Source organism: Pinus tabuliformis, chromosome 9 (assembly GCF_031772625.1).
Source record: "Pinus tabuliformis cultivar Carrire ecotype Pingquan chromosome 9, CPIR1, whole genome shotgun sequence".
NCBI classification, from domain to species: Eukaryota; Viridiplantae; Streptophyta; class Pinopsida; order Pinales; family Pinaceae; genus Pinus; species Pinus tabuliformis.
In genome coordinates, this window is record NC_142307.1 from 926524739 (window position 1) to 926549554 (window position 24816).

Genomic DNA, 24816 nt, shown 5'->3' on the forward strand with positions numbered 1-24816 from the left:
CATAGAGATGGGAAAACATAGTTTTTTAGAGGGAGCAGGGGATTGGGATTAGTATATTTAGGTGAGGGAATGAAGGGGTTAGGGAAGAGATATGTAGGTAAGAAAAATGTGGGGGAAGGGAGATGTGTTAGGAATTTAGGGAGGTGGAAAATGATGAAAATAGTGAAGGGATTGTTGTAGGGAATTTAAACATAGTCCTAACCCTAAAACTACCAAAAATGCAGCGTGGAGACTAGGGTTAGGCCTAGGGGTTAGGGAAATGAGTGAGGAAGGGTAATGAAGGTTGTGGGGAGTGTATTTGGGTATGAGGAAGGGTAGGATAGGTAAGGAACTAAGTAATTGTTTTCAATTTCGAAATATGGAGCTTCACCCACCAAAACATAGCATGGAGACTGTGGGAGGTTTGGACCACTGAAACAATGAAAAAAACTGATGAAAGAAGATGACAATAGCTTCAACTGACCTACTGATCAGTTGATGAAACCTTCACTAGGCCCAGAAAACCCATGCATATGAAAGCCTTGCTTCTAGTAGTGAAAATGTAGCAGACTGTAGAAAATGCCTTTTGAAGTTACAATTCAGTGTTGAATGTGATTAGATGACCTTTGATGATGTGTTAGTGCTCAATGCCAATGGAATGAGCAATAGAAATTCTTGTATGGTCTTTATAAGAGTAAATTTCACCTTTTCTATATGTCATGGCATGACATCATCCTCCATTTTGAAACCAAAGTGATGTTTTTTGCATTAATAATTTTATAAGTTGAAGTAGTACCTTTAACTTTGATTCATATGCCTCCTAAGATGCTAACTCCATTATGTGTGGAATCAAGACCATAAACATGGCCTTTTTTAAGCTCAAAACTGACATAATGATTATAATTACAAGTGAAGACCTATACAGACCTATATGATTATTCGACTGATCCATGGCTTGTAACACTTGAAAAATGACATGACCATGATGATTAACGATAACCACGAATGCTAAAGGGAGTAGCACTAACCTAGACACACCAACCAATTATCAAAGTTTTTTATTTGAAGACCTACTAAAACCATCAAAAACTTGATCTAGGACCCTAACAACAACTTTGAAAGAGCACATTTGGTCACTGGTGACTGGAAAGACTGATAGACACTAATAGATGTGACATGTATGACGTGAAAAATGAAAAGGTGGGTGATCATGATATTTAATTATGACAAAATGGTGTCAAATTCCAAAAATATGATAACTATATCATGTCAGAGATATTACGGGAGATATTTAACCCAAATTCGAAACAAAACAGTGAATTATTACTAATTATTGTGGATAATATGATTTCCACATGTGAATTCCCTACCACAATTAGTTGTGGAGGGAGGCACTAGACTTATTAACAGACCTAACAAAGGTAACTTTATTCATGATTGACACAACTAAAATAATTGATGCAACTGAAGTGACTAACTCAACTGGAATAAATGATGCAACTGAAATAACTAACACGACTAAAATAATTGAATCACTGTAGCTAAACCTAATTATGATCCCCTTTCGGTGACCAAATAAATTTGATGAAGAACTAGTTGTGCCATGGAAGGGATTTATGCATGCGTCATTCACCTAGCTAGGAAAAAGTAATGCATCTAGTTACATGAGCTTGAGAACTGTAGATTCTTTCAATTCTACAACAATGAATGGTCCTAAACAATTCATTATAAACTTCCCAGGATGTTTTAGAAACTTACTTTTGTATAAGAGAACCTGATCCCCAACTACAAAGGAAGTTCATCCCCATGTGATGGCCTTCACACACATTTGAAAACATCAATTTTCTTGGTGTATTCCTTTGCACGTTAGAAAACTGTGGGCCACTAGAGTCCTACCTGCAACACATTTCTCGTGGTAGATTTCCTACCCACATGTCCACCCATAACTCTAGAATGGAATTCTCATAACACATTCTGCTTCTCATGATCGGATTTCCTGCACACATGTCCACCCATAACTCTAGAATGGAATTCCCATAACACATCCTGCTTCTCATGATCATGGAAACAACTTTGCAATATCTGATTAAGGTCCATCTTGAATAGCTATCCTATGATTAGTTGGTAATATGCAACTCAAAGTACCATGTGCCTCCATTGTGTCACTATGTACTCCTCTAAACATTTGTCTATGGTTAAGTATAATGTAATGTCTTCTATGTATTTTGGTATGGCCTCAACCTGAAACAAGTCATCATCCAATAGTTGATGATCTATTGATCTCCTTGCTTCAACTAACTCTAGCTGGGAAAGATGATCAAGACCCACATTCATCCTTTCATGCATGATGATTACTTTGAATGTGAACTCCTGGAACAATAGAAGACATCTACAAATCCTTCCTTCGAGCACAAGCTTTTTCATTAGTTACTTTAGGGTAGAGTGATCAGTAAAGAACTTGAATGCTCCCCCCAGAAGATAGTTTCAGAACTTTTATAGCAAGTACACCATTGTGAGATCTTCGCACTCGGTTGTGGTATGGTTATTTTCCACTATGGAAAGTTTTTTTCTAGCAAAGTAGATTGGGTGATCAAGGTTAGCATCTCTGGGCTGAGCTAAAACAACTCCTAAAGAGATTCTTGATGCATCAATAAGGACATGAAACTACTTCTTTAGATCTGGGTAAAGTAGGATTGGTGCACTAACTAGCTTCTGTTTTAGCACATTGAAGGAAACTTTGCATTCATCATACAAGGTAGACCTTTCATATTGTTTGAATAGCTTCTCTAGTGGTGCATTGATCAAGGCATAGTTGTAGATGAACTTGTGGTAATATCCTGTGTGGCCAAGAGTTGATCTCAGTTGCTCAACACTTGTCAATGGAGGCATATTCAAGATTTATGTCAGTTTAACAAGATTGACACACACCCCCTCCTTGCAAACTATATGATCCATTAGTGTTCCAAAGGGGATGGAAAAAATGCACTTTTTCAAGTTCAAGGAGATTTGCAGCTCCCTACAATGGTCAAGCATCACTAAGAGAACACTAGAGTGCCATTTTAATAAAATATAGATTGTCCAATAGTCTATGCAAAACTTCATAAATCTATGAATATAGTCCTAGAAGGGAGTGATTACAATCCTCAAAAACATTGTCGGGGCATTCTTCAGTCCAAAGGGCATTACATGGTAGGCATAGGAACTTCATTATGTCATGAATGTGGTTTTCTTCTTATCCTCCTCTACAATACGGACTTTGTGGTAACTAGAGAACCCATCTGTGAAAAAGTAGGCTTCATTACCTGCAACATTATCTAGGACTTCATTGTTGAATGGAGTAGGGAATGGGTCATGAACACAGGAATTGTTCAGACTGTTATAATCGACACAAACCTAGATTTCTTTAGAGTCCTTTTTATTGTGTATGATAATTGGACTGACCCACTCAACACCATCACCTACGAAAATAAGCACTACTCCCAACATTTTGTCAATCTCCCTTTTAACCTTCTTCTTGAACCTCGAGTTCAATATATATGGTTAGTGTTTCATTGGCCTAACATCTCTCATGCATAATCTTCATTTCACCCAACCCACCTTAATTCCTTTAACTCTAAAATCGATCAACAGAACATGTCTTTATACTCCCTTAGGAGATTGAAGATTTCCTTAGTAGTCTACTCATCCCAATAATTCCCAATCAAAGCTAATTTTGGCTTCTCCTCGATACCCATATTGTTCTTTCAAAACTTCAGGGGCAGTAGTTTCAGACTAGTGGTTATAGGCCCATCTTCGATGTTCCTCTCCCCTCCAAATTCCTTAAATGTATATTTCCTTCACCGCTCTAAATCATCTCCATCAGGTTCTGGGTTTATCTTTCTGCAAGCCAAAACTTTGTGAAATATGAATTCATATTTGTGATCAAGGGCATCCTGATAAAGGTAATTGTGAATAATCTTACTTGCTATGAAGAATACCCTTTCGACTTCTTTCAAAGAAGTTGTTATCCTTTCGTCGTCATTAGTGAAGGAAAAGTCACTAACAAATTGAGCTATCATGTGGTCCCATTCACTGGCATGCCTCCTTATTTCCTCTTTCATGTACCACACCTATGTAAATGTCCCCAGAGTGTGGATGAAGTTATGCACCCACAAATGGTTTGGAAGTCCTTCTCTGATCCACTTGGATTTATAGTCTTGTAGATGCCGATGAGGGTTAGTTTTCCCTCCATACTTAGTGAAATTGGATAGCTAGTCTTCTGAATACCTAAATGTGGCTATCAATGCTGACTTAACCACCCGCTAGTCTTTGAGATGGTTATAGTGAGAGCACGACCACCTTGCTAGTGTCACGTGGAGGGAGACATCCATCAAGGGCACTTTATGTACTTGCAAAATTTTTGAATTAACTTCATTGATAAAATCGGTAACAAAACCCATACCATTAAAAATAGAAAATTCTCATACCTTGATACCAACCAAGTGAATATGGTGGATCGCTACCCATCTCCTAGTGTTGATCTTATGTTTGTCTTGCTTCCATTCATCCCATGTAATTTTGGATCCAACTTCTTAGCTTTGAACACTTCTCTAGCTGATTAACCCTCTCGTCGTAGGATTTATGTAATCTTCCCTTTTTCCTACTATGATCAAGTACAACTGGTCTAGTAACTCAGGTTCTTCTCTATCATCCATTGTCTCGGTGAACCCTGACCCTTGATAAGGGTCCAAGTGATGGATCACCCTAACTCCCTCCACTTCAAAGGTCATGGTTTTTACTTCAATTCAATTATTGCATAGTTTCTAAAGGATGATTCTATTCCTAGCAATGTTGGATAGGGGTATTTGCCTCCCATGATGTCAATTACCTTGAAATTTGCATGTCTTTACCCCTGCTATGTAAACATATACATATTCCATATGTACCACTGGGAGGATACAATACTAATTTTCCATGCGTAAATGAATTGGAGAGAACGACAACTTAGGCCTTCCCAAGGCTTCCCAGGTTTTTCTTGGTAAAATATTCACATCTGAACCAATGTCTAGCATTGTATCCTTGATATAGAATCCTACAATCTAGGCATCAAACTGAAAGTCTCTCCCTGTCCTTTTCTTGTTCCTCTACACCGCTCTAGAGTGTCTTTGAGGGAAATTGGCATAAATGAGTCCTTCCCCAAGATCCCCATCCTTGAAAACAACTTTAATATTTTTCTGCAAGTGCCCTAGCATTTGCTTGTCATTCATGATTTGTAAAAATAACCTGAACCATTCTACTATAGGTTGGGAATTAGTTTGCGGCAGTTTCAAGATTTTTTCCTTTGAATATTATGGTTGTTCTCCTTAGGGCTCATCAGTTGGAATCAAATTGTTAAAAATCTCTACAACATCTTTGTAGTACTACTTCTGCTGAATGGAAGCATATGAGCGCTCTGGTGAGGCAGACTTTATGATTCTTGGTTGTTCAGCATCTCCAAAGCTAGCTTCTATATTCTTTCCTCGCTGGGTTACTATGTTAATGTTTAAGAGGGGAGTTGGCTCAGATTCCCTTGGTTTTGCATTAATTATGTTTGCTCCCCTTTGGCATTTGCACTGTTCCCATTAGCTTTGGGAAATATTTTTTTGCATGCGTGTTGAACCTGCACTAAGAACACCAAGTTATTCTAGGTAGCAGATAGTCTCTTGCAACATCCCCCTCTTGATTGCAATTTTAGCAAAAGATCAGACCTTGGCCTCCTGTCCCTCCCCCCTTGTTCCTGCACCTCCTCCTCCTTAAGGAGATTCATTGATCCTGTAGGTAGAACAATCCAATCGATCAGTTAGGGCATCTAATGCTCTACACTGATCAGTTTGGTGAGTCGGTGAACCACACAAATCACATAAAACATTGTTTGGAACTTTTGAATACTTCTGTAAAATTGGATAGAGGAGAGGGAGATGTCCATAAGTCCTGCAAATTTCACAATATTCATTTGGATTTTCTCCCTACTGATTAAGAGAGGCATTGAACTGTGTGCACCCTATATATAAACCTTGCATACCAACCTGCGCAATTTTAGTGGCAGGAAAATATGTTGAGGGCCCTACTGGCACAAAGGGAGTGATCGAGACCCTCAGTCCAGGGCACTTTGTTGCATGATGACCCTCGATATGGAAGGGTGTACACCGTATGTGGGTCGCAAAGGTCACATTGGTTGCATTCCCCTCAACTTCTCTGTCAGAGCAACATTCTGATGTTCCAGTCCTATGACAATGGGGTTATGGGAAATTGCTCCTCCTAGATGTTTATGTGGGTTTCCTGCCATGGCCTTAATTCGAGTTTCTTGTTCCAAGGTGTCTTGGATATTATCAATCTTTTGTTGAGTCAGTGACATGCAAGTAAGTGGCAATAGTGCTTTGATTAACCAATCCCATTGATAATTGGGATCAACATGGTAGCTCAGCTTGCCAATGAAATCATTAAATATTTGCTTCATCTCCCATAGAGTTTCTTCTTCCTGTCGCTTGATCTCCCATATTTTAGATAACCACTTTTGATTACTCTATGTGAGTTTAAAATCTTGAACAAAATCCCATCAGACTTCGTTTATCATTGGATTCTATAGTAATGTAGACCACTTGATGAACCATCTCAGTTCTTTGTCTCGAAGAGTGGTCGGAAATTAAATAAGCTTCATGGAATATGGATTTTGGTGAGCCCTTCAGATAACCTCGCATAGTTACCAATGTTGTTTGACATCCTCATTCCTTTTCACATAGTACTCAGTATATTGGGTAAAGGATCCCACCATGTTACTGGCCATATATGGTTGACCCCGTGGAACAAGTATGAATCCTTGGGAACCTATTTGCGATGATCCTTGGAGACCTAAACTACAATTAATATTTCTACCACTAGAGATAGTAGCCTTATAGGTATTATGTATTCTATGGACCTTTACAACTTTACCTAGATTAGATAAAAATGGGCGAGGGTTGTGATAAAGTACCAGGGGAAGGTTGGGGGACATGGTACTTGAACTGCTGGGAAACAAGTCACTATTCATAGGAGACACATTATCCTTGTAAAAAATTCTTGTCATAACAAAGTGCATGTCATCATCCAATCCCTGCTCGGGGCCTGATCCATCTGGTGTCCCCATCTCTTCCAGTGGAGGGAATATCTACTTCTTCTCTCAACCTTTATTGTAGTGGAAGCCCCAACCTCTCATGTTGGACCAGGTTACATTCTATATTCATCCCCATTACTCTGCAAATTCAACTACCTTCTTCCTCCTTCTCATGCTTCCATACTGCTTAACAACTCTCTTGCTTGTTGTAGCTCCCTTTTCCATCTATGAATCTTATGCAAAGATTTCTCCCACAATTATTTGGCTATCTATGCTTTCCTTTGTTCCCTCATATCTTTATCCCTTCAGAAGTCATCCATGTCCATTTCTTCAATATTTTTATAGCTCCCAAATAGGTAGCATTCCTCTGCTTATATCCCTCCCGTAGTACCCGGGATTTAAGGTTTCATGGGATAGCCCTGGAACACCAGAAAATTATCCTCTACCATTAAAAATTTAATACACAATAGGATCTACTTCAACAGTCATCCTTGCAACCCTGACTTGAAAACAACCTCAGCCTTAGAAAAGTACATATGGCCCTCTGTAGTGAACTGGATAATATACCCTTCTAGAGTTGTTTGCACCCATAAGTGTACAACTTGAGTTATATCTTCATCTAGCCTATGTAATTCAATGAGGTTAGCATGAGTCCATGTACGTGGAGAACTACTTTAGCTACTAGTATTCTCTTTAATCTACAACCTTGACAACCAATTGTAAAGGTCCTCTAGGAATTTGCACCAGAATATCTCGTATTGGTCGCTTGCAGGTTATGTGTACCAAATTTCTTCTTTCACCCACTTCACACTTTGGTGATGGAGTTGTGCTTGTTGAGAGGTAAATCGCTCTACTTAGTCATGCCACCAATCTTGCAGATCCTTCTTAAAAATTCATGACACCATATTCTAGACCTCTTTGAGAGATTTTAGGTCCCGACAACATAACCATTTGCTGGTGAAAAATGACAAACAGGTAGAGACCCTTGGTTCAGAAACAAAAAGGTCAGTTATAGTCTAGCGCAATGCTGAGATTTTCACCTTACTCAAGAAGAATAAGGAATCTCACCTGGGGCATGTGGCAACCTTACTTAGTTAAGGGACTTGAACCAAGCATCAGGAGGAATCACGCAACAACTAACAATACTATTTAACTTAGAACCACTACATCAGATGCATAACCATTGTGAAAGACAACAACCAAAGCATTTGAAGGAACATAGAATATGCACACACATTCATAATAAAAACTGTAAAGGGTCACATAAAACTAACACAAATAAATCCATAAACATCAATAAATCATTACAGTTAGGCTCTCATGCCTTTCCAATAAATAAGAATTGGAACATAAACAAATATGGAACTAGGTGAATACAGGATTATGCAAAGCTCACTAGGCTCTATGACAACATTTCGTTACACACCCTTTCTCCTCTAGCTTGTTATTCCTTTTCCTTCAGCTTTTATGCAGTTCACTCATCTGGACTATTGATTTCGTCTTTGGATGCCCCACCCTTTCCTTCTCGGTTAGTTCTGTTGCTCAGTTGAGCCTACTTTGTTTCTTGTTAATGACTATTTTCAGCTCGGATATGAATGAATTTGTCCCTATTTCCTTGACCAACCTTCTACAACTTCTAGACCTTATCGAATTCCTTCTCTTTCCTCGACAACTTTGTCCATGACTCCCATTTAGTCAAGTTTGGTCAAAACATGTCAAAACTTTGTCCCCAAAACGAAGGACCCAACAAGTATGTCAGATAATCGAAGGGAAAATATATTTCATCAGATATTTGACTGTTAAATATTTTCCATGAAATATTCGATGGGCATCGAGATTTTAGAAAAAGAAACAAAAAATACCTTTAATTTTTGACACTTTTTCTCATTTTATCTATTTCATGTTTGTTGTATCGTCCTTGCAGTGGATCTAATATTGTTTTGTTGTAATATGCCTCTTTTGGTACTATATTCAATCTTCTTAGTACGTTTCCCATTGTATAGGAACCTTGGTAAACATTACCACTTTTAGTGCATTTCCATTCATGGGTTCTATCATCTTCTCAAATCCTTAGTTTTGTGACATGCCCCCAAAGAGGAAAGTGATTGTCTTGAATTGGAGTTGCTCTTGCATTTTAGGTATACAAAAGGATGTTGTCGGGAAATTTTAAAATTCTAGAATAGTGTGAAAATAATCTACAATTTTCGGCATTTGCACCTTCTCTTCATCCCATAGTACAACACTTATATCTCACTGTAGAGCATTCCAATGCTTATTTATCACTTCTTTAGACAACTCAAATATTACTGCTCTGTTTCTTATTGAAAATGTAAGTGGATGTCTAATAAGGATTTTAGAGGCATCCATTATCCATATTGTTAGTTTTATAATTTCTATGTTTAAACTTTTCAATGGTTTCTGATATGGGTCATTATGGGCTCCTAATAGATATGTAGCCTACAATTTCTTGGTGTGAGTCATTAGTTTCAGGTTGGTGATGGTTGGTTCCCTAACCATTTTTGTGGAAACTAATATTGATTTTTACTATTATTGTAGCGATATTTCATTTTCTGGTACATTCATTATTTACTATTCCCCATAGTTCAATGGGGTTATGTCACTTGAGTTCTCCTATCCCTAGGGTTGTTGGGATGGGGTGGAGAAGTCCTTAATTCATAGGGGATGGCCTTGAGGAGTCCCCTCGCCAAAGGGGGATATCTAGGTGACCTAGAAACTATATTCATGTCAAAATAGTGCAAGGAGAGGAGGGGCACTGGGCAATATCACAATTTATCTGGTTAATTAATTTTAAATTCAGAGTTTTTATTTTTATTTTTATTTATTTTTAGATATAACTTGGGAAATTTGGGAGAACTTCTTGTCATAATTGAGACCTATTTTCTTTTCTCCACTATCCTGGATGGTTTTCATCTTTCAACACTTGTGCTTGAATGCTACATTCTATATTTTAGGTGCTTATGCTTTAGTGCAGGTATAAAAGTGTGTTCTACTATAAGAATATGTGTGCTATTATAATAATCTCATGAATGATTAAAAACTTATTGGTTGAAGGGACCCAATCCCTTTTTTATTTCTTTTGAACATTTAGGGTTGAGCTTTAGTGTTTGGGTGAATATACCTTGTTTGTTAAGACTGAAACTGTTTGACAATAAAAAATATTAGAATGTTGTTGAGCTATTATTTGTCGAATTGGTCCATGTATTTGATTCATTTTAATTAATCAAGATACTCTCTAATTAGTATTGGAAAAATGATTGCAGTTGCCCATTTTTCTGACACTATGAGAATGGAGTTATGATTGATGGAAGTGTACTTGGTCTTTAGTGGCATTACCAAAGTTATTATATCTTTCTATATTTTCATCACTTTTGAAGCTTCTATATATTTTGATTCATACACCAGTCAAATTTACCTCGGAGTTAAATTGTTGTTAAAACACACGTTAGATTGTTGTTTTTGGAATCTTTTATTTTGGCTTTTCAGGCTGCAATGCAACACCTTAACTTGTGGTTGCGATACTTTAGATGTTCATGTCATTCATTATAGAAATTGTTAGACTAGATTTCCTTCATAAATATTTGCGGAATTGGTATTTGTTGTAGCTTATTATGTTTTTTCCTTTCTTAACTTTGTTTCTAACTAATTTTGTGCCAGTTGTTTGCATTTATAACTTATACTGAATAAGTAATCCAATTCACAATTTTTGATGAGACATTTTGTAGTTTTCAAAGAATTGACTATTGTATTTTCTAGGTAGATATATGCAATGATGTATACCAATGTCTAAGTGTTTTTCTAGTTTAATTTATCTAGGATCTTGGTGCAGTGAACAAATGGTAGTAAAAAGGAAATCATTTAATCCAGAAGATCACTAATGTGGCAGTGATTATTGTGGAGACTGGTGGAATTGTTGTGGGGACTGATCACTGATACTACTTTGGAATTATTCAATTTGTAGCAAAATATTCTTTACTAAATGGAATTTCAAAATTGGAAATCTCCATAAGCTAGTTTCATTAGGGGCATTTTGAGGTCTAAAATGGGCCTCCTATAAAAAATGTGCAACCAAAATAAACTTTTGAAGAACCAATAGGATTCAAGATGATGATGTCAACCATGGGGGATGATTCACCATTTTTGCAGTAGAAAAGTAAAAAGATTAAAAAATAATAAAATAATAAAATAATATTTTCAACTCATATTTTCAACTTATCTCCCTAAGGTTTTACTTAAATTTCAAGTGGGAGTTGTCGTTGGGTGAAAATTTTAATTCCTCGTCCGAGGAGTAGCCAATTTGCGTACTTTCAATGGACCCTGCTACACGAAAAATGAGAAATACATGGAAAACGTGATTGCAGTCATGTGTTTTCATGTATTTCTCATTCTTCATGTAGCAGGGTCATTATAAAGTATGAAACATGGTTACTCCATGGATGAGGAATTAAATTCTACATCCAATGAGTGTTTCCACTTGAAATTTGAATAAATCCATAGGGAGATAATTCGAAAATACGAGTTGAAAAAATAATTTTTTCCTTTTTCCCTCTAAAATATGATGATGTAATCTAATATTACCTTATTATTTCCACTATTATTTTATAATTTATTTAGGAGGCACATTTTATACCTCAGAACTCCCCTAATGGTGGTTACATACTTGGAGTTAGAGAAATGCTCATAATTGTGTGGCCAAAGGTTGGATTAACAAGTGCCCTAGAAGGGGATTTCATACAAATGTATTGAACAATAGTTCAATAATGGAAAAATATCCAACATAAGAAGGAAAACACAAAGATTCCATATCTTTTATATATATATATGTGTGTGTGTGTGCATGTGTGTGTCTATATATACACACATATAATTGATAATGAATAAGTGAGTTGTAAAATGAGGCTTATGATTGTATATTTTATAAGTAGACTAGTGATGAAGGTGAAAGGTTGTGTCCATTAGTTGATTTAATTAGCATTATTATTAGTATATAATGCTATATGTATTATATTCATTGCACAAAATCTTTCCATCTTTAACCAAAGGAGGTTGGTTGTGTTAATGTTTTTGCCTCATGAACAACCTGATTGAGCTTGTGGTGAGGCTTATCATTGCAACACAATGATTTTACGGTGATTGGGCTTGCGAAGTTCCTATTTTTTTTCGAATTAATTTTGAAAATCAACTCGGATCACTATGAATCAAATACCATTCAATATTCTCATGTTCTGTCTACTTGCCAAATTCTTTAGAAAATCAACTTGGGATATAGGGACATATTGTTGAGATTGTTGTTAAGCTACTTATATATCTTTTTTTCATTAGCTTAATTATTGGATAATTATGTTTAAATGGGTGTTTATACCCATCACGCTACCTTTCTTGGAGTGTGTGCCTATTATTTAATTTTTGAGATACCTGGCCTTGTGATTTGTAAACTTCCATGGATATTTCACTATATAGTTTGTCACAACAAATTTGATAATACTATATTTAAAATCTGAAATTCTATACTATTATAGTTTTCTTATATTCCTAGCTCTGTAGCTTTTACTGTATATAGTGCATGAATGCCAATAAAACTTATGTAGAAAATAGAGAAAAGAAAATTAAAAGCTCATGCACACATTAGACATAATATTTTCTTTAGGAAATCCTTTCGAGAGAAATACTTAGCTGGAAGGTGAGGACACATCTCTCTCTTTCTTTATCTAGAAATATGGTTGTGAGTATAAAGAAGTATGACTTTTGGTCCATGGAATACTAAATTGCACATATCCTCTCTATGTGATCTACCTCCTATCACTCTTAGCTATTTTTTCTCCTCTATGGAACAAATGCACTTGAAATAAAAATGGAATCCCTTTTCCTCCGAGTGGCCTGGTTATAACACAACATCATAGCCTACTACTAGGTAAGTTGGACTACCTCAAGTCTTAATAAAAGTTATAATATAGACTATTATAGATTTTTTACATCATAATCACATGAATAGCCCATTTTCCATGAATGATGGGTTCTCACATGACAACCTCTCAAATTATGGTTGTAAAAACATGAAGGTCAACTTCTGAGTGGCATAACTTTGGCATACAGAGTCCAATTGACATGATTCTTGCACCATTGGAAAGGCATTTGTGTGTAGAATGGCATGAAAATGTTTTACACTAAAGAAACATCCACCCCCCCCCCAAAAAAAAAAAAAAACAAATTTCATTTTATTCCTCAAAATGCTCCCGGAAGGTTTTAGATCCTATTTTGCCAAAATTGGGCCCCGTGAGTAAAAATGGTCCCATGAGCTGATTCCTCTACTTTTTCCACTTGGAATGCATCGAAATGGATGAAAAAAATTATAATGATCCAATATATATCACCTTGTAAGACATTGTACTTGATAACCTTCACATTCAGTTCTCAGAATTCGATCACTGGCAAAAGCATCAGGTGGGCTATCAGGAATAAACTTTTGCTATGTCACTGGGATCCAGAAGATAGCTTAGTTTTTTTTGTTCGTCATGGTTGATAGTTATTTTTTAATATATTTAAATGGGTATTATGCTTTTCTTTCATCAAATATTCTTTTGTGGGCAAAGATAATGTAATGCATTTTTTAATACCACAATCTCTACTAGATATTATGTTATGTTTCACTGGTTTAGCAATAACAACATTGTTATGACAAAGAAAAACATATATCATATAATAACATAAGATGTAAAATTAATTGACATCTAAATCTTCTGGCTATATGTGATTTTATAGGGCCTAGATGTTTACTGTTCTTTTGTCAGTTGAAGAATTTTCTTTTTGTCTTAAAATAAGAAAAAGAAGAGAGAAGCAAATAACTTAATAGTGATTATGCTTTTCCTTGATAATTTTTGGGTTGGAAAAGAGTTTGATATATTTTTTACCTTTAGATCTCACAAAATCATATTACCTATAAAAATATGGTTGATACCATAAAGTTTGTAAAATACAATAAAATATTCTAGTGGAAAATTGCTCTTTGCCATCCATTTTTTTAATCTCAGTTCTTATTGACAATGATTTCTAAGAATGACTTTATTATGCGTGTCTATAAATATTAATTTTTTTTTGTGATTTCTTACTTGATACCTAGGTAACCCTTTCAAACTTAGGAGATCCACATATCTGACATTTTCGGTGGGTATGTGGAGATAACATGCGAAAACGATACTTTGGAGTACAACTAGTTAAGGATGGGCTTAGTTTTATTTTTAGGAATCATAAAGGAGAGGAAATGCCAAGATGAAACCAATCAATAATTATGTTAGTAAGAGGTTTACATCCTCTAGACCCCGAGTATCATGGCATATTGGTCCATATTACCCACCCACATGTATAGGTAACCATGGGAGAAATGTTTTCTTCTGTGATGTAATTTGCGAGCCAATTGTCATGCATTATTTATTATATGTTGTCATTTTATTTCCATTTATTTTCACAATTTATCTACATTGTGAGATTTTTAGTATGTAACTTAGTTAGCATGATTATCCCTAATATTTTCCTGAAGGTTGAATACTAATTTCCTAAGGTGTTCTTCTATATGTTGAACTTTTATTTTATTTTTTTATGCAATTCATTTGGCCACATAGTGGCCACAATCGCTTAGGTGAAAAAAATAAAATAAAAATAAATTAAAAATAAATAAATAAATAAAACAACCTTGTTTGAATTTCTTATTTTTTGGGGGCAAAATGGCATTGACATTGAGGTATGTGTCATTTAAATCCTTTATAGTCTATTTTAGTTTATATTCTAGTGTTCATTGTCTTTCATGTCTTATAATTTGCATTGTATCTTCTTTCATTTTCAAAAGAGTAACTTAGTATTTATGGTAAGAAGCAGGAATTGAGGGAGGAGAACAAGAACAATGAAGTGACAAAATCAGAAAGCAAGAAAGAAGAGAACCGGTCTAGTGATACCATTAAAGTCAATATCCAACACGAGACACACACATACAAGCTAATAGTCCACTCTTTAGAGTTGGTGAATTCACCTGCAATTCCTTCACAAAATAATGATAATGTTTTGAAGTGATAAAACAATATTTCATGTTTAAATTGTAGTCCAACCAATAGTAAGTTGGAAATTCATATTGTAATACTTGGAATCTCATATAATATAATTTACGTGGTTGAAATTATTTATAGTTGTACCTGATATTATTTAGTATTGTAATTAACATATAACTTTGTGTTTTCATATTAGATGAACATGCACATTGTATGGCATTTTTTTAATTTAGTTGCAAAATCACATTCATTAATCTATGTTGATTAATATTGAACACATAAAATCAATCTAAAACTAGTACATTAGTGGTTTCTATTGATTAATGATGAAAACAAATAAAATGAATAGACAATGACTAAATCCGTTGTTTATAATGATTATTAATGAAAATAAATGAAATGAATATAACCTACTAAATCATTCATTTATATAATGAATATGAAACTACCAAAAGAAGATAAATGACTAATGTAGATGATAAATTTGTAATTACAAATGATGACTAAAATTTGCATATACATGATTGTTAGTAGTTAATTTACAATATCTTATAACACAACCATAATTTAATCATAGTTATTTGGTCATTGATTGGTTTCAAATGATGACAAAAATTTGCACATATATGAATATTAGTAGCTAATTTGTAGTATCTTATAACACAACCAAAATTTTGGTCATATTTCTTTGGTCATTAATTAGTTTTGTCGGGTGATCATGTAGTAGTATATTTTTTTGTGTATTTGGTCACTAATTATGACAATTAATAACTAAATATACTACTAGACAATACAATTAGACAACCCATTAATGATTAATCAAAATATGACTAAAATTTTTCCGCATTATAAGATACTATAAATTAGCCACTATTGGTCACCGAATGAAAAAGGGTCATTTATGTGCACATTTTAGTTGTTTTTTAGTCACTAATTAACCATTTTGTACTAGTGAAGGTGCACTGTCAAGCCTAGTGTGGAAGAGATGTTATAACGTCTAGTCATGTTATGTTATTGTTATGTTATGCTATCTGAACATTTTGACTTGATAAAGTTACAAACAATTAAAAATTAAATTAAATCAAAACTAAATTTAACTAATAAGATAATAATTCTGATTGTTAATTAAATTTGTTTGACTCATTAAAATTATATAAGAATAAAATTAGAATAAAACGTAAATAAAATAAACCCCCATGGGGGTGACGGATAGTGAGATATCATAAATCATGGTGAGGGATCTCCACCCGATGCTATGGTATTTACTTGGGAAGAGTGACCATTTGGCAGGTGGGACACATGCAGTCACACATGCAGAGTTTAGTCTTTAAGGATCACCAATTAATGGCATTTGAAATAAATGTGATGTTAGTGTACCTGATGTGCGAATAGTGGTTCACATGGTGGTGATTCGGTACCCATGGGAATTTATTGGAAAGAATGTTAGTTGGGATTATTTTGGAATCGTTCATGGAGGTTTTCTCTAAGGAGTAGAGTCTAAGTTTAAGTGTAGGACACGAGAGGGGTTTCAAGGGTGATTTTGGTCTTGTAAACTTGAGTATGCAAGAGGATCTATGAAACGAGGAATTTAGCATTGTAAGGAAATATCAAAGACTCAATCTGAATTCACTAGGAAACATCACTATTTTCACTATGCAGACATCTTTTGTAGAGATTCGTTGGGTAATTTAAACTAGGTATAATCATCTATGTCCTATTTCTTTCTCTGTGTGGGTTTTATTTTGTGTTGTTTAGTCTTTGGAAAGTTGAGTGTGGTGTTTTAGATGTTTGGTTTGAAAAAGGGTGTCTACGGCTGCCCTCTCTATAGGATATGGGAAAGTGGGGTTATCTAAACTAATTCTTGTGGGTGTTTAGACCCACTCTTCATTTCCCAACTGGTAATCATGGGGAGGAGTTGAATTTATTGTTCAACTATTGGTGTTTATCATCTTGATGTCCTGCTTTCATGGGTATAAATTTTCTTTGTTAATTGTGGATTGGTGAAGTGACGAATGGGGTTAGGGATGTCGCTCTCATACCTACTTTGTATATATCTTCAGTGGTTAAGAAAAAATTGAGTGGTTCTTTTAGTGCATGGTGGGGGTCGTGGGTAGCTAAAACACCCTCCAAATCATGTGTCTACACTTTTCCACATAACTAGGGTAGTGGGTGTTTCGCCAAGGGGATTTTTCGAGGTTAAGAAGACCCATGTTTAAAGCAGAAAATAAAAACTCTAAAAGGCGGGGTGATCCATGTGTTGGAAATACTCCCTCATCAGATGACAATTTTAATATCCTTCAATAGTTTTATTGTTCACTACTCCAGCTTAACTAGGCCCAACAAGATAACCATAATGATAGCATTGGCTTCATGAACCACCTACAATGAAATATGTGGGAAATTCATGACAACATAGTGAGTCTTTGGAAAGGATAAAGGTGCATTCAAGAATAGTTGGACTAGTTGGAATCTAGCACGGCTCACATGGAGGGTCACATCCATTAAGGTTAAAACCCTCGTCCTCTCTAGGCTCAGCTCCATACTATCCTATCCTGGTAAATTCTCATGATACCTAATGTGTATTTATTGGTTTTTTGTGTTGTTAGTATTTTGTAAATTGTTATGAAACAAGCTCACAAAAAGATAGAAAAGATAGATCAACGTCTTAGAACTCAACCTCTTCGAGCGCGCAAACTCCTTTATATTACACAAATGAACAATTCTTGGATGATACAAATGACTAAACCTCCCTTCTATATATAGGAGTCTAAGGGGTCACAATATAATCAAGCTGACATAACAGTGATAACATAAAGGCACAACAATAACAATATGGGGACAATAGGGGCAAAATAATAACAATGAGGGCTAAAATGACAATAGTAATGGGGGAATCACTAGTATTATAGGGACTTAACATTCCCATATCCTTTCGAAAGGCGTTGTCCTCAATTCTTGAGTAGTTACAGATGCTTCTGTATAAAATTCCCATCCTCCCATGTGGAATATTCATTGGATAAGTTCTTCCACTTAATGAGATACTTGGAAATTGATCGATTTTGCAGCTGTTGATTTCTTTTTTCTGTGACTGCTTCTGGTTCCAATATGATCTTTTCTTCCTCGTCAAGTTTAGGCAATATTGTTTGAACTAGAAGCTTTTCACCTATAACCTTCTTTAAACATGAAACATGGAAAACTAGGTGCACTCGGGAAGCTGTAGGAAGCTCCAATTTGTATGCCATAGTACCAATCTTTTGCAACACCTTTTACGGACCATAATACTTTGGTGATAATTTATTATCCTTCTTAGCTTGCTTGAGGGACATTTGTTTATATGGTTGTAGCTATAGGAATACCGAGTCACCTACATCAAAACTTCCTTTGCTGCGATGTTGATATGCCTATTGTTTCATTCTATTCTACGCCAATGTGAGGTTATCCTTTAAGAGTTGGAGAACTTGTTTTTGATGCTTGATGTGATGTTCCACTTCTTGAACCTTAGAATTTTCTCTTAAATATGATGTTACAGATGGTGGTTGATATCCATAAAGTGCCATAAATGGGGTCATTTTTGCTACAGTATGAAAGGAAGTGTTATACCACCATTCAGCCAGAGGCAACCATTTGACCCATTGTGTCTGTTTATCAGATACAAAGCAACAGAGATATCCTTCCAAACATTTTTTTACTATCTCATTTTGCTCATCAGATTGAGGATAATAAGATGAGCTATGAGCTAACTATGTACCGAGACAAAAAAATAATTTTGTCCAAAAATTTACAGTGAAAATGGGATCTCTATCACTTACAATAATCTTTGGGTTTCCACGTAGATTTTGAATTGTTTCCATAAATGTAGTAGAAACTGTATTGGATTTAAATGGATGTGATAGTGCACAAAGTAAGTCTGTCAACTACCACCATGATGACACTCTTTCCTTGAGACTTGGGTAAGCCTGTGATAAAATCCATTGAAGCCTCCTCCCATTGTTGGCTTGGAATGGATAAAGGTTGTAATAGACCTGGGGTCTTAAATGTTTCAACTTTATTTTGTTGGTAAACCAAACATTCTGCCACAAACTTTTGAATATTTGATTTAAGGCCATCCCAAAAAAATTCCTTCTTAACCCTGTGGTAAGTTTTTAAAAATCCTGAGTACCCTCCTATGGGAGAAGTGTGCAATTCCATAAGAATTTTTTGCTTGAGTTGGGAATTATTACATAGGTATAAGCGATCTTTGTACCATAACGAATCATTTTTCCAGCCAAATGCATTAGATGTACTAGGATCTTATTGTAGCTTTTGAATGAGTGCCCACACTTCTTCGTCATTTTTCCATTCATCCCTTGCTTCGTTTATCCAATCTAGTTGGATAATAGAAATGGCGCACAACAATTCTCCCACATCCTCATCCTCTCTTGAGAGTACATCTTCCACAACACTGTGCTTCCCTTTTTTGTCGATGATTTCAAAGTCATAACCCAACATCTTTGTGACCCATTTTTGTTTCTCTTTAGAGGATAATATTTGTTCTAAAAAGTATTTAATACTATCATGATCTGTTTTTACCTTGAAGTGTCTTCCCATTATGTAGGCTCATCATTTCTTAAGTGCATGTAGTATTGCTGACATTTCCTTCTCATAAAAAGATTTGTCTAAATACTTTCCTTTGATTGGAGGACTTTTGAAAGCAATGGGTATTTCATCTTGCATTAAAACAAAAACAATTCCATTTCCTGAAGCATAACATTCCACAATAAAGGTTTTTTGTGAAGTCTAATGTAGCTAAGAGCAGTGCTTGGCACATTGCCTCTTTAAGATACTCGAAGGCCTTTGTTGCTTCTAGAGTCCATGAAAATGCATATTTCTTCAATAATGTTGTTAGAGGTGCTTCTATTCTCCCATAATTCTTAACAAAATTGTGATAATACCCCATCAACTCAAGAAATCCTCGTAAATGCTTTATGGATGTGGGGATTTTCCATTCCTTAATGACTTTAATTTTGCTAGGGTCTACCTTAACACCTTCATGAGATACAATATGACCCAGATATTCCACCTCTTGTACTCCAAAAAAACATTTGGAGCTTTTTGCATATAATTGTTTCTCCTCCAATAGTTTGATCACCCTGTCAACATGTCGAACATGATCCTTCCAGGAATTGTTGTAGATTAGTATATCATCAAGAAATACTAACACAAATTTTCTAAGGAAGGGTTTGAAAATGGAATTCATCAAACCTTGAAATGTAGAAGGTGCAACGATAAGGCCAAAAGGCAAGACCAAAAATTCATAGTGACCCTCATGAGTTCCAAATGTTGTTTTCAGAATGTCTTCAGTCTTCATTCTGATTTGATGATATATTGAATGGAGATCCAACTTGGTGAAGTAAATTGATCCATGGAATTCATCCAATAATTCATCAATGACAGGAATAGGAAATTTATCTTTAATAGTGATCTTGTTGAGCTCCCTATAATTTGGACGCATGTGCCATGATCCATCCTTCTTGTGCAGCAATACAACTTGAGCAGAGAAAGATATTTGACTAGGTTGAATTATACCAGCCTCTAGCATTTCTAAAACCATACATTCAATTTCACTCTTTTGGGCATAGGGATATCTGTACGGCCTGATGTTTGGAGGAACACTCCCTGGAATCAAATGAATAGACTGATCATGATCACCAATAGGTGGGAGGCCTTTGGGAGTCTCAAATACTTTGGCATGATTGTCCAAGACTTTTTGGACATCTAGAGAAATAGATGATTTCGATGTGGGAACCTCTAGCGAACATAATTATGAAATTACGCCTCGTTGTTCCTTCTTTAGAAGCTTTGTCATACTGTTAGAGCTGATTATCTTTGTCGGTTTCTCTGCAATATCCCTTAATCTAACTTCCTTCCTTCCACACAAAATTTCATGAAAGGATCTTAAAATCTAAAAGTTATTGTACCTAAGGATTGTAGCCATTGGACTACTAATACAACATCAACACCACCCATTGGAATGGAAAGCATTGGGCTATTCAATACATATTCTCCCATGAATAGCTTAATATTATGGTACTTTTAGAGAAATTTACGGTTCCTCCACTTGCAACCATCGCTTGACACTCTGTTGTTGGATATAGGAAGCAATTCAATTCCTTGGCTATCTTACAATGAACAAAATTATGGGTACGTCCCGAATCAAGCAACACTATTACCTTTTTCTTCTTGATATGTCCTTCTATCCTAATAGTTTGCGGAGTTGTAATTCCAACCAATGCATTATAAGATATGGTCGATTCATTTCCTCTTTATCTAGGGTTTGTTCCAGGAGTATATCCTCTTATTTTGACATTTCTTGTTCCTTTTCTTCCTCCTCTTCACAATCTATGTAGAATAATTTCTTCTCAGCACAGTTATGACCTTTAGTGTATTTGCTATCACAACTGTAACAAAGCCCTTTTGCTCTTTTTCCTTCCAATTGTTGTGGTGTCAACCTTGTAGGTTGTGGAAGGCTAGGGGCAACAACACTTCCATCTTTATAGTCGTGAGTGGTAGAATTCCTGACTGCCATAATTTTGCTCTCCATTTTTCTTGCTAACTTGAATGCCTTCTCTAATGAATCAAGCTCCCAAAGGCGAACCTCATGTTGGATATTATCCTTTAAAGTCCCTATGAACACATCAATCTTCTTCTCCTTTGGAATATCTTTTACCCTTATGTTCAATTTTTGGAAGTCCTAAATTTGCTCCATCATTGAACACTTTTGTTTGAGATTTATCAATTGGCTAAAAAAGGTGTTGCTTTTTGTATCCTCATAATGTGCTATCATTTCTTCTGTAAAAATTTCCCAAGTTACAATTTGTTTATGAGATAAAAGCCATCGATACCATACAAACTGATTTTGTTCCAAATATAAAGTTGCAATACGCACCTTTTCTGTGTTTTTCACATTATGGAGATTGAAAAATTGCTCCATCTATAGTATTCGTGTTCAAGGATCCTTGCCATCAAATTTCCTCATATCGATTTTTGGAACATGGTCAGTCTTCAATCCAACATTATAGTTCATGAAATCATGATTAACATTTATTTTGTTCTCATCATGAGTTTCCTTTACTACCCTTTCCCATTAGTAACCATTTATTGTATCAACTTATTCAAATTTATCTTCAATTCTCCCATCTTAACGTCCATGCCATTCATCTTAGCGTTCATGTCATTCATCTTAGCTTCCATGCCATGCATATTAGCTTGCACGCAATCCATCTTAGCTTCCACGCCATTCATCTTGGCTTCAGTTACCTTTTGTTAGAGTGAAATGTGTTGTACTTGGTCTTGTAATTTTGATGTATCATGTTGCATTTCTTCCCCTTCTTCACGCGTCATGCCAGAGCTTTCAGCTTGCTTACTAGGTGTTTCCATTTTCTTTCTTTGGGGCATCAATTAATGCTAATAATTCTTCGCTAATCCCTTTTGAATTCCTTCAAACTAAATTTTCAAACCAATCTTATGCAAAATTTAAAAAAACTACACAACTTTTTTTTCACTTTGTAAGAGCACGATATCGAATCTATTGTATCTCTGTAACTGCGGATCTCGAATATCTGAAATCACGTCCTACAGTAGCCCTTTGAGCCCTCTTTCTAACCTCGCAAGTCTAATCAATATTAGATTCTCCAAGGAAGAGTTATGCCAAATCTCCCATGATGACCTGATTATAGACTAGTTCAGTAGAGAAAACTTGTATGAAGTTCCACGTGTCACTGTTTTGACCTTAGAACCTGAAATTGATATATAGGAAAGTATAGGCTGTCCTCTTTCTGATACTTCTTATGAAATTTCAATTTGATGCTCTAAAAAAGGTTATGATTATTTGCCCCAAGTCACCTCTTTGGAATGTAATTTGGGAGTATGCAAAAATCGTAACTTCCTCAGATCATATCTCCAAAAATGTAGCGAGACAAGCTCTAAAATTTGGACCCAAAGTTTAGAACGCTTTCGGCTCAAATGGGTTTCCTTTTAGCTTCTGAAACAACGTAGGAAAAAGTTATAGCGAAAATGCCACGATGACCTATTTGGAGCAATGAAAGCCTAGAATCCAAAGCTCTGATGCCAAATGTTATGAAACCAACTCACAAAAAGATAGAAAATATAGATCAACGTCTTAGAATTCAGCCCCTTTGAGGGGGAATTTCCTTTATATTACACTAATGAACAATTATTGGATGATACAAATGACTGAACCTCCCTTCTATGTATAGGAGTGTAAGGGGTCACAATATAATCAAGTGGACATAACCGTAATAACGTAAGGGCACAACAATAACAATAATGGGTTTCTATGGGGCACATTAATAACAATATGGGGATAATAGGGGCACAATAATAACAATAAGGGCTACAATGACCATAGCAATGGAGGAATCACTAGTATTATAGGGACCTAACATAAATGGTTTCCATTTAGTATATGTAGATCACTACTAGTTTGAAATTATATCATGTATTTGGACATGCACCACTTGGCCAACAAATCTAGTAAGAGTGAGGCGAACAAGTTTTTGAAAGACGTCATGAAACGATGTCATATTTCGAGGTAATAGTAATTATCAATTAAAAAAAAATAAAAAATTAATGATTATGATTATTAACTATTAATAACTAAACCAGCCTAGATCCATCTTAACTCTATATCTACCAAGCACCAAGAGGGATCGGATCTCTTGAAGTGAAAACCTCTTTTAAAGTGAAAAGAGATTTGATCCCTCTCGACGCTTGGTAAATTCAGAATTGAGATGGTTCTAAGTGAGTATTAATAAAGTTTTAATTATTAAAGTAATCAATTATAATATTCTTAAAACTATTAATAAGGTAAATAATATTGATATAATTTTTTTGAATAATCTTATTAATATAAATCTCAATTAATGAAATTAATGTTTATCGATTTTATTAATATTGAAAGGGGGACAAGAAAAGCACAATAAGCTAAGTAATGGATTCATATCAATATTACTTACCTTATTAATAGTTTTAATAATGTTATAAATGATTCCTGTAATAGTAACATCATTATTAATATTATCCACCAAATATATCAAATGACTAATTTTTTTTTATTTTTTATTTTTTTCCAAATAATATTATCACTATAACAATGACAATAGGTCCTTACCTATTAAACAAATATTAATAAACAAATAAAAAATTGAAGGTAATAATATTGTTATTAATAAAATTATTATCATCATTTAAATCATTTTTTAGATATATATATATATATATATATATATATATATGAGATAATATTGTATTTCCTTGTGAACAACAATGTACATGGATATAATATATACTTTAGGTCAGTATTTCACTAGGAAGATTAGACCATAGCCTAAAGTTCACTCTCCGGAGAGAAAGGAATATGATAACATAGTGTTAAAAAAAACAAAAAACATTATACATAGTTTGAAAAAATGGCTAGATTAGCCATTAGGATACATTGCGATACCATAAAACAAAACCTGCATGATCATAGCATAAGACTAAGTAGAGAGATAAGAGTTTGTATCTGCAACTTGAATGGGGTCCTCATTGTTGTTGGGTGTGCTTCTTTTTGGGGGAGGGATACCAACTAGGTTTTCTTCTATGTGATGTAGGTTCCTCATATAAAAATGCAAATTC